The sequence below is a fragment of the Taudactylus pleione genome, unplaced genomic scaffold (assembly GCF_031769625.1).
Source record: "Taudactylus pleione unplaced genomic scaffold, aTauple2 ptg000162l, whole genome shotgun sequence".
NCBI classification, from domain to species: Eukaryota; Metazoa; Chordata; class Amphibia; order Anura; family Myobatrachidae; genus Taudactylus; species Taudactylus pleione.
The window spans coordinates 6,619,309-6,627,630 of record NW_028284564.1 but is presented as its reverse complement, the minus strand read 5'-3'; the positions used below and the strand labels follow the sequence as shown (position 1 = coordinate 6,627,630).

The following is an 8,322-nucleotide window of genomic DNA, read 5'->3' as shown; positions in this document are numbered from 1 at the left end:
ATCAGGACCCCACGTATGAATTTAAAGCTGACTTGGATGCTCTTTTACAATCAGCAGTTGACAACAACATCATTTCTGAATTAACCAAAAAGAATTTGACCATCGATCATCCTAAGATTCCCCTCATCTACTCATTACCAAAGATACACAAATCATTGACAGCTCTGCCAGGCCATCCAATTATTCCCGCTAGAGACTCCATATTCAGTAATATTTCCAAATATTTGGATGCTTTTTTACAACCCCTGGTGGTAGCTGAAAGTACGTATTTGAGAGACACCAACATGTTGCTTCGATCATTAAACAACCTGGATGAGCTCCCGATGTAGCTACTTTTGTGCACGATTGATGTAGTGTCATTATACACCAGTATTCCACAACAACAAGGTCTCGAGAGTGTGTGTTGCTTTCTATAGGAGCATACTACCTACACAGGACCACATTTATCTTTCTTCATCAAAGCACTAGAGAAATTCTTAGTATGCAATTATTTTTTATTCCATAATGAGTTTTTCTTACAGCATAGAGGGTGTGCCATGGGTTCTCCTGTGACCCCCTCATTTGCTAACATTTTTATGTTTCAGGTTGAAAAATAATTGTTTTTTGAACAATCCTAAGGTCAAGCCATATATTTTTTTGTTTTACCGCTATATTGACGACATACAAGTCTTGTGGACTGGCTCTGAGGAGCAATTCAAAACATCAATGGGAGAAATTAATTGCCTACATCCTGCTATCAAATTTACCTTTAGTTGCCATCGAGATGAAATTCATTATTTGGATGTGAAAATCAGTATTCAGAATAATAAATTGAGGACAAATATTTACCATAAACTGACTAATGCCAATATGATTCTGCATGCACAGAGTCATCATCCGCCTGCTCTTATCAGAGGACTTCCTTTTTCCCAATTTTTGTGCATCAGGCGGATCACAAATGATGACAAACAGGCCGCGGATGAGATTGACCAGATGCTGATTAAACTCTCACAAAGGGGCTATAAAATGAAAGACCTTGTGGCCTCTAAAAATAAGGTGATGAACATGGAACGTTGCGCATTACTAAGTAATACATGCGACAAGGACATTAAGTGTAAAGAACAACAGAGGATGTCCTTCTTCAGTCAATATAATACCGCTAACTCTGTAGTACAACACACAGCCAACAAACTTTGCCCGATAATTAATACCGACAATTCCATAAAACCATTAGTGAAATCCAAACTGATGATGTGCTACAAGAAAGGCCAGTATCTAAGAGATTGGATGGTTCACAGCGATATTGGCAATTATTCACCAACCAGCACGTCCCACTTCCTTACAAAACAGCCTGGATGCTACAAGTGCACTGGGTGTACTACGTGCAGATATTTGGAAACTGGGAACTTTATCTCTCATCCGAGATCTGGCAAACGGATCCTGATCAAACATGTTGTCACCTGCACAAACAAATATGTTGTCAATTGCATTAAATGCCCCTATAGCATGATGTATATAGGGAAAACCAGCTGCACTTTTCTCGAAAGGATGGCACAGCACTGCTCAGCCATTCGTTTGGCTTTGAATCGGCGTGAGGTGCACCAACCTGTAGCCAAACATTTTAAAGACCAACAACATTCTTTGGCATCCTTGTCCTATAAAATCCTGGACCACATTCCACCACTGAAATGAGGTGGTGACCGGGATCGAGAGGCTGCTTGGATACACTCCATGAACACGCTGGTACCATTTGGCCTTAATGAAACTCTATCCTTTGCCTGCTTCATTTAACTCTGCTTTTTGATACCAATGACATACGGCTTGTTTCCTTACTGTATTTCACTTTTGTGCCTTTAGGAGAGCAGTGGGTCTCTTTTCTGCCATACGCTCCATGACGTTACATGTCATGCAGGGTCCTGTGCTATTTGTACCCATTGTTCAGTGGGCCTGGGGGAGACATCCACATGTTATTCACAGATCCTGTTACTCACATATCTGATCAATCCCTTTTTGCACCTTTAATTCATGCACCATTATAGTTGATTTAAGTGATCCTGGCCATTGTCATGTGTTTTTTCTTTATGCACTTGTGTGATGCCTTATTAGTTACATGTGAGGGTGCTTGCATCCTTTAGTTATCTGACCAGGGATGATGTACATATACAGACATGCATCACTAGCGTCACTTTGGCATTTTTATTACTAGTTTTTGTAGTTTCATATTTTGATTCCGATTGAGCTTAGATGCCTTTGTATTTTGCCATATCTGTCCACTAGTGCTAGTACTAGACACTGTGCCAGCTTGCCTTGCTACCATGGTGTATTTGTTTATGTTTTTGTTTGGCGGCATGCTGACTTGTGGTGTTACCATGGTGATGTACCTCCCCCTTGTAGCGTTGGGGGGTGGAGCCTGGCACGGCACCAGACCAGTGGACGTCACATGACTGCCTCAGCCGGCTGTCGTGCTCAGGTGACATCATCCTTAGACGCCGGGTGGATGGCGGGATTATAGGGCACTGCTTGTATATAAGGTATGTATGTGTTGTGCTTTTGTATTGAAAAAGGTTGAATAAACCGAAATGACGAATTTGCATATGATTCCTGTTTACTGCCTTATATGACCCGTGAGTGCCGCCGTTTATTGCATATATATATATATATATAAAGTCTTCCAAGGGTGGCACTCCCTTTGCCAAAGAAATAACATGCAGGTGCCCTCCAGTTAGGGCCAACAACAGATGACCCAACCAAATAGAAGCCACTTCGGCAGCACTCTGGGCCTGATTCAGAGCCGGATGCTATTTGCGAATGGTCATTCAGAAAAAGGGGCTAGCTATTTAAATAGAGCGCTCGCTCTTTGCGGTCTGTTGACGCTTCTATGTCTGAGCGAGCGAACGAAACATGCGCTCGCTATTTTGTAAAGACGCCCCCTGGCCGTTTGCATCTTATGTCATCTCCGCTATTTATTAGATTAATCGAGTACATCGAAAGGCGTCTGAACTGCTCGCAGTGCTTGTGGTAGGTTTTACTTCCCGCAATCACTGAGAGCAGTTCAGGCTAAAAGACAACCAAGTTACGTGGTCGATGACGCTGCTTTGTTAATTATGCACACCCATTAAATGCCCGTTTTGACCATTTGGCACACCTGCGTTCGGATCTCCACTCCCCGTTTTCAAGCACCTTCCCCTGTTACTACCCACAAACGCCTCATTCTGTCACTCAAATTGGCAGGCCCTTGCTGTTTTGTGAGCGCACGATCTCCGACCGCAATGACTGGTTGGCACATGCGCATTACGACCCATACGCATGCGCAGATGTGCGAACATCGCTCGGAGTGAGCGAGCGGCCGCTTACGAGCGGTAGGCCCTCTGTCTCCAATAAAACAATACAGGCAAATGTGACTGATATCACCAATGTTTCAGAGCGTTTATTCTTGCCCCTTCATATAGGTAAAACCTTGATGAAGGGGCACGCTCCGAAACGTTGGTGAAATCAGTACATTTGCCTGTATTGTTTGATTGGAGACAGAGTGCCGCCGAAGTGGATTCTATATATACTGTGTGTATATATATATATACATATATATACATACACATATATATATATATATATATATATATATACAGTCAGGTCCATAAATATTGGGACATTGACAGAATTGTCAGATTTTGGCCTCTATTCACCACCATAATGGCTTTGAAATGAAACAAACAAGATGTGCTTTAACTGCAGACTTTCAGATTTAACAGAATTGTCAGATTTTGGCCTCTATTCACCACCATAATGGCTTTGAAATGAAACAAACAAGGTGTGCTTTAACTGCAGACTTTCAGATTTAATTTGAGGGTAATGACATCCAAATCGGGTGAACGGTGTAGGAATTACAACAGTTTCAATATGTGCCTCCCACTTTTTAAGGGGCCAAAAGTAATGGGACTGTCAACTCAAAAGCTATTTCATGGACAGGTGTGGGCTATTCCCTCATTATTTCATTATCAATTAAGCAGGTAAAAGGTCTGGAGTTGATTCTAGGTGTGACATTTGCATTTGGAATCAGTTGCTGTCAACTCTCAATATGAGATCCAAAGAGCTGTCACTATCAGTGAAGCAAGCCATCATTAGGCTGAAAAATCAAAACAAACCCATCAGAGAGATAGCAAAAACATTAGGTGTGGCCAAATCAACTGTTTGGAACATTCTTAAAAAGAAAGAATGCACCGGAGAGCTCAGCAACACCAAAAGACCCGGAAGGCCACGGAAAACAACTGTGGTGGATGACAAAAGAATTATTTCCCTGGTGAAGAAAAACCCCTTCACAACAGTTGGCTAAATCAAAAACACTCTCCAAGAGGTAGATGTATATGTGTCAAAGTCAACAATCAAGAGAAGACTTCACAAGAGTGAATATAGAGGGTTCACCACAAGATGTAAACCATTGGTGAGCCTCAAAAACAGGAAGACTAGATTAGAGTTTGCCAAACAACATCTAAAAAAGCCATTACAGTTCTGGAACAACATCCTATGGACAGATGAGACAAAGATCAACTAGTACCAGAGTGATGGGAAGAGAAGAGAAGGAAAGGAACTGCTCATGATCCAAAACATACCACCTCATCAGTGAAGCATGGTGGTGGTAGTGTCATGGTGTGGGCATGTATGGCTGCCAATGGAACTGGTTCCCTTGTATTTATTGATGATGTGACTGCTGACAAAAGCAGCAGAATGAATTCTGAAGTGTTCCGGGCAATATTATATGCTCATATTCAGTCAAATGCTTCAGAACTCATTGGACGGCGCTTCACAGTGCAGATGGACAATGACCCGAATCAAACTGCAAAAGCAACCAAAGAGTTTTTTAAGTCTAAAAAGTGGAATGTTATGCAATGTCCAAATCAATCCCCTGACCTGAATCCGATTGAGCATGCATTTCACTTGATGAAGACAAAACTGAAGGAAAAATGCCCCAAGAACAAGCAGGAACTGAGGACATTTGCAGTAGAGACCTGGCAGAGCATCACCAGAGATGAAACCCAGCGTCTGGTGATGTCTATGCGTTCCAGGCTTCAGGCTGTAATTGCCTGCAAAGGATTTGCAACAAAGTATTAAAAAGTGAAAGTTAGATTTAGGATTGTTTAGTTTGTCCCATTACTTTTGGCCCCTTAAAAAGTGGGAGGCACATATAGAAACCGTTGTAATTCCTACACCGTTCACCTGATTTGGATGTAATTACACTCAAATTAAATCTGAAAGTCTGCAGTTAAATCACATCTTCTTTGTTTCATTTCAAAGCCATTGTGGTGGGGAATAGAGGCCAAAATATGAATATTCTGTCAATGTCCCAATATTTATGGACCTCACTATATATATATATATATATATATATATATATGTGTAAAATGTAATGTAATGTAATTTTACGTTCAGTTACTCGACAATGACTAATATTTTTAGATATACTATTCCTTGGCTTTGTTATGTATCTTCTTACTGGTACAAGTTGAGTCTCCCATATCCAAATATTCCGAAATACGGAATTGTTTTAGCATGACTTAGTTAGCGAAAGCTATGCTTTTTGATGGTTCAGTGTACAAAAACTTTGTTTAAGGCACAAAATTATTAAAATGAAAGTATATAATTACCTTCAGGCTTTGTGTATAAGGTGTATATGAAACATTAATTAATTTCATGTATTTACACAAAGTTTGTTTGAGCCACAAAATGATTGAAATATTGTATCCAATTATCTGCAAGCTGTGTGTATAAGGTGTATATAAAACATAAATGCATTGTGTGTTTAGATTTGTGTCCTATTCCCATGATATTTCATTATTGAATGCAAATATTCCAAAATACGGAATATTCCGATATCCAAAATACCCCTGGTCCCAAAATAAAATTTCTATATATAAAAAAACATCCAAATTATTTACTTTTCACTTTTGTTCAACAAGGGTTTGGGTAGTTTTTTATTCACATAAAATTTATTTAAAAATTGTGTGTGTGTGGAAAAGAGTATTGGTGTCATAGGCGTATTTATAATGGGTGCAGGATGTGCAGTGCACAGGTAGACCCTGCAAAGAGGCTTTGCTCTCTTGTACACATGTGCCATCTTCTCATATATCACTGGGAAGATGGAGCCATGGAGGAGGGGGAACCCACTTTCCGGTGCACAAGGTAAGATGTGTGGCTCAGGAGGAGCCTGCCGCTCAGAAGAGGGGGCCTCCTCAGGTATTAATATGTCCGATAGGTATATGCATATTAATAGTCTAAAAATACATTATAGTCAGTGATTAAAATCTAACTATGACTACTTGTAATCCTATATATGTTTTCTCTTTCATCCACTAGGGGACACTGGAGTTGCTTACGCTGGGGTATAGAGGCGTGGATAACTGGAGCCGGCACTTTAAATAATTTAGAAGTGTGAAGCTCCTCCCCCTCTATTCCCCACCAGCCCTCAGTTTAGAAAATGTGCCTACGGAGCTGGTCACAATCTGCTGTGCTCCAGCAATACATTTATTTTATTTTATTATTTTAATAGCATCTTTTACACTTTATTGGTACCCTTCGCCACCTCTTGAAAGGTGGGGTCCTGGTACCTGGCGCCCTGTTATACAGGAAGGAGTGCACAGTGCTTATCAAAAAGGCAACTGACAGCTCCTTATCGCCACACAGCACTTCTACAAGCACTGAGGACAAGACAGTGTGAGAAGCAGGAGTGCTGTTATCAGAAAAGCCACCCAAGGGATGCAGTGAGTACATCAGCTGCGCATTACCTGGCTCCTGTCCCCGCTGCCGATGCTGGCTTCAGAGCATAGCGCTATAGCGCTGCTCTATATTACATACTCCCTCCTTCCCTCTCCCCACTGGCACCCGTGCATAGCGCTCCTACTCAGTGGGGCTTCACAGGGGGAGGTGAAAGCTCCAGCGCGACTGCCATTTTCAGAGCCCTTAGGGCATGAAGAAGGGGGCGGAGCCTAACAGTGCGAAGCTCTCTGTCTCCATTCAGAGCGGCAGCGGCTGTTAGAACAGCATGGCTGCCGTTTCACATGTGTCTGACTGCAGCTCTCCAATTTAGGAAGAGTGTAGCAGCACTACTACAGAAGGGCTGGTTCTCCTTATTGCATCCCTGGGAGCCTGTGAGCACAGGGGAGAGTACAGCAGGGAATCAATTCTTTGGGAAGGGAGTTGTGTGATCTCCTCCTCTGTTTCCCAAACTAGCCTTCTGTCTTCTATATCTGTTCCTCTGTATGGGTGACTATGGTTGAATGCCAAACTCTTTGCAAAAGATGTTTGTTCAAACTGTACAAGCATGTTATGTGATGCTTGTTTAGTAATCTATCACCTATGGCATGGTACGAGTGATGGCTGACTTAACGTCACAGTTGGCTGAGGCTCGCATCTCCCAGGGTGTCAGGGTTAACCAAGTCTCTAGACACCCTAGTACAGGTTATAGGTACCGCTGTTTCAAGTCCCTCCACTCCCTACCAAAGACGGCCCCTAATGACTGTTCTCCAGTCAGTGAGGGTCTGACAAGGAAATCCTCACAACAGAGGATACTAAGGAACGTGAATGGAGGAAGTTTGTATAATGACGGTACGCCTCAAGATTTTCTCTGCCTTTTGGCTAAGATAAAGTTAAAAAGGGCTGCAATAAAAAGGCAAACAGATCAAGAGAGTCCCATTTAGTATCTGTTCTTATCAGTTTAATATCTGATACGCCCCCTATCTGTGGGCCATATATAGAGTCTGCCTCTACTGGGGTGGAATTCTTATTTCTGGCGGTCAAGCAGGTATTTAATCTACCTGTGGATATAGTTCCTGCATCCCAGGAGTGTGTATTATTTGAGTACGTTACTCCCTGTGTCAGGGTCAGAACAGCAGTACTCAGTTAGCCTGGAACAATTACAATGTAATTGGACGCTACCTATCTTCTCAGTGACCAACAAAAAGGGTCATCTGTTTTTCAGTTTTTGCGGCCCTAGGGACACTCCACCCTGAACATGCCTGATCTCAGAGGGTCAGGCCTGGTTAATGGGAGACTGCCTGGGAATACCAGGTGCTGTAGGCTAAAATTTTCTGGAATCAACCATATAAGAGGTTCCAAATTCCTCGTCGGTTCCTGTTCAGCTACCCATTTCCGTCATCGATGACAGAAGAGGGGGAAACATCTCCCCCTGTTGACGCGTCTGCTCACTGTCCCTTTAAGAAAACTACACTCCCAGTACGGGCTGCCTCATTGTTGAGGGACCCTTCTGATTGCAAGTTGGAGTCAACGCTGCGCTCTATTTATACTGCAGTGGGAGTTTAACTTAGACCTATGCTAGTTACCACCTGGGTTAAC

At 42.3% G+C, this 8,322-nt stretch overlaps 1 pseudogene; it reads left to right on the top strand.

Annotated features, from left to right (window-relative positions):
- Positions 1-7,662: 7,662 nt before the first annotated feature.
- LOC148521448 (U2 spliceosomal RNA) lies at positions 7,663-7,715 on the top strand (annotated as a pseudogene).
- The last annotated feature ends 607 nt before the right edge of the window (positions 7,716-8,322 follow it).